The 3,472-nt window shown below is 44.5% G+C and overlaps 1 non-coding gene across 1 annotated transcript; it reads left to right on the forward strand.

The window, feature by feature from the left end:
• The first annotated feature begins 2,972 nt into the window (after positions 1–2,972).
• On the forward strand, positions 2,973–3,079 carry LOC120252006. The gene has a single exon (XR_005533561.1). It is a non-coding gene; the product is annotated as a small nucleolar RNA R71 (small nucleolar RNA).
• The last annotated feature ends 393 nt before the right edge of the window (positions 3,080–3,472 follow it).

The following is a 3,472-nucleotide window of genomic DNA, read 5'->3' on the forward strand; positions in this document are numbered from 1 at the left end:
AATTCTCCAAAAATACAGCTTTAAACCTCAGGTGAATGCTTTCTAAACATGTGTAAGGCTTCATATGGTGACAAATCGCTCAATTTAAGACTTTTAACTCGCTAACAATAAGAATTGGTGAAGACAAGAGAATAAAAAGGTTTACTGATGAAATAGATATGAACACTACAAAAATCGGTGCAAAATGTTAAGAAATATCCTCCAAAACAACAATGAAGAGCCGAGAAGTCGATCAAGAGTGGTTTTCAGGTGAATTGAGGTGAAGAAGAAGAGAAACCATGAAGATTTTAAAGAAAAACTCGATTTCTCTTGGAATTCTGTGCACCCACATGGGCGTGCAGAAATTACCCACGTCTGTGTGTCTTCATAGGAGAGCTTCAAAGGAGCAGATGAATGCCCCTGTGTGCTCTCGGGAAAATCCTCACTGCCTCTAAATGCACTCGCACGAGCGTGTGGAAAATACCCACGCCCGTGCGCCCGACACATAGAGGCAACCGCACACCCTTGTGCACTCCCTGTCCAACCGAGAAAAATCAGTAAGTGTTTCACACGCCAGTACGGAAATTCCGCACAGGCGTGGACATTCACAGGCCTGACTCACAGGGGTAGCCGCATGCCACTGTGTCTACTCGGTATGGAGAGGAGATCATCTGCAAAGATTTGCACGGGAGTGCAGAAAATACCCACACCTGTGCGTTTTTCACAGGGTCGCCCACAGGGGCAAGTCCACTCCCCTATGGGCTCTCGAGAAAGTTTGCCAAGTCTCTGCAGGACAACGCACGCCCTTGTGGAAATTATCCATAGGCGTGCGAAAATCGCAAGGTTGCTCACAGGGGCGAGTTCACGCCCCTGTGCCTTCTTTGGATGAGCTCGCAATACAACCCACGGGCGTGTGAAAATTCCACACGCCCGTGCGTTTTCTCTGTATGACTTGAAAAACTCTGCAGGGTGTGCAGAAATTTCCTGAACATGTTTACACATTTAGAGCCTACCCTTTTATGCAAAATACACCAGCGGAAAACAATAAAAACAAGCTCAAGCGACTCAAACCGCGCCAAATCCTCATGAAAACACACGATGACATAAAAATCCACAGAAATAATCACAGCATAAGCATCTAAGAATGAAGACACCAACACTTAACAGTTTATTTATGCAAAACTAAACTAAAGCTAATAAAAACATGAAACACTTGGGTTGTCTCCCAAGAAACGCTTGTTTAACGTCACTTATCTTGACGTACATCTTCTTACCTCACGGGGGCTCATAGATGAAGGTTGCCCTCTTACCCATCGCTTGAAAGCATGATGAGTAAAGTCTCTTGAGAGTATAGGGTGTATTAAAGGGCTTGTGACCACCTAGCAAATGGTTCATCCAATTTGTTTGATTCACGCACATCTCCAACAGCCTTGGAGCGCTTCTGATAGTGTCTCCTCGTCCTCTTCATCTTCCGAATCACCTTCTTCAAGATCCCCGGTGTAGATGGTACCACTTCCATCGACCCAAGCATCATTACTTCTTCATTGTCCTCCTCTTGGTCGAACAACCCCTCGTACGGGTCCGGATTAAACATTTCCTATATGTATTCATAAATAATGTCATCAGTAGTGTCTAGAAAATACAAAGTAACATCAAAATAAAGAGAATGCCGCATGGCTTCAGCAAGGCGGTATGTGAGTTTGTCATCTCCAACCTCAAAGTTAGCTCCCCGCCATCCATGTCAATCAGTGTCTTGGAAGTCCGTAAGATTGGCCTCCCAAGTATCAAAGGTAATCCGCATCCTCGTCGACATCTATCACCACAAAATCTATAGGAAATATGTACTTGTCCACCTTGACAAGCACATCTTCGATGATGCCCTCGGATGTCTCACCGTTCGGTCTGTAAATTGCAAAGTCATCCGACTGGGTCTAGGCTCTCCCAAACCTAGCTTCTGAAAGAAAGTGCATGGCATGATGTTGATGCTGGCCCTTGAATCTGCCAAGTCCATTTCTTCACCTAAATTGCCAATGTTGCATGGAATGATGAAGCTTCGCGGGTTTTTCTTCTTGTTCGGCATGTTCTTTTGCAAGACCACCAAGCAAGATGCATTTAGAATTACAGAAGCACTCTCCTCTAACTTCCTCTTGTTAGTTAACAAATCTTTCAAGAACTTGGCATACTTAGGCATCTGAGACAATGCCTCAACAAAAGGAATGTTGATATGGAGTTGCTTGAACAAGCTCAAGAACTTCTTGTATTGCTCATCTGCTTGGTCATTATTCAACCTAGAGGGATAAGAGATTCTCAGCTTGAAAGGTGAGGGTGCCACCTCCTTCTCTTTGCTTGTTCCCTTCTCAATCTTTATGACCTCCGGTTCTTCAACATTGGGTTTCTCACTCGGAAGCCTACCTTCAACCTCACGACCACTTCTCAAAGTGATCGCCTTCACATGTTCTCTTGGATTTGTCTTAGTATTGCTTGGTAAGAATCCTTGTGGTCTCTCTGCTAGAGACTTCGCAATTTGCCCCATTTGATTCTCAAGATTGTGCAAGGAAGTGGTGTGGTTGCGAAGTGTAACATCAACTGATTGGAATCTTGTGTCCGATGATTGCATAAATCTGGTTAAAGCCTTCTCAACCGTAGATGCATCACCAATGGAGATCGGGCAATCGGAGGGAGTATGTCCTCCACCACACCCGATGCATTTAGTCACGGCCACCACTCTATTCGAAGTTAGAACGTCTAACTTCTTACTCAATGATTCGACTTGAGCCGCCAATGAAGTTACTGCATCTATCTCATGGAGCCCGGCTACCTTCTTCTTCTCCCTAGCATTCCATTGGTAGCTATTTAACCCCATTTCTTTAATAAGTTGATGGGCCTCATCGGGGGTCTTGCTACGTAAGGTACCTCCTGCTGCCGCATCTAAGAGTTGTCTTGTGCTAGGATTCAAACTGTTGTAAAAAGTCTGAACAATCATCCACTCTGGGAATCTGTGTTGTGGGCACTTTCTCAGGAGCTCCTTGAACCTTTCCCACGTCTCAAATATAGACTCCGATTCTAACTGTACAAAGGATGAGATCTCATTCCTAAGCTTTGCAGATTTTTTGGGAGAGAAATAATGGGCAAGAAAAGCTTCTACCATCTCCTCTGATATGATGATCGAGGCTCTAGGTGATGAGTGTAGCCACTGCTTCACTCTCCCCTTTAGGGAAAATGGTAAGGCTCTCAACTTGATGGCATCATCGATTACCCCGTTTATCTTGAGCATATCACACACCTCAAGAAAGTTTTCTATGTGACTGTTTGGATCCTCATCGGACAAACCATTGAACTTTGCGGATTGCTGCAACATGTGGATGAATACTGGCTACAGCTCAAAGTTCTGAGTTGTAATCGGGGGTCGCACAATACACGATTGTGTGCCCAAAATTGAGGATCTAGCATAATCAAATAGTATCCATTGTAGCTCATTCTGTTCCGCCATATT

Source organism: Dioscorea cayenensis, chromosome 20 (genome assembly GCF_009730915.1).
Source record: "Dioscorea cayenensis subsp. rotundata cultivar TDr96_F1 chromosome 20, TDr96_F1_v2_PseudoChromosome.rev07_lg8_w22 25.fasta, whole genome shotgun sequence".
In the NCBI taxonomy this organism is placed as follows: Eukaryota; Viridiplantae; Streptophyta; class Magnoliopsida; order Dioscoreales; family Dioscoreaceae; genus Dioscorea; species Dioscorea cayenensis.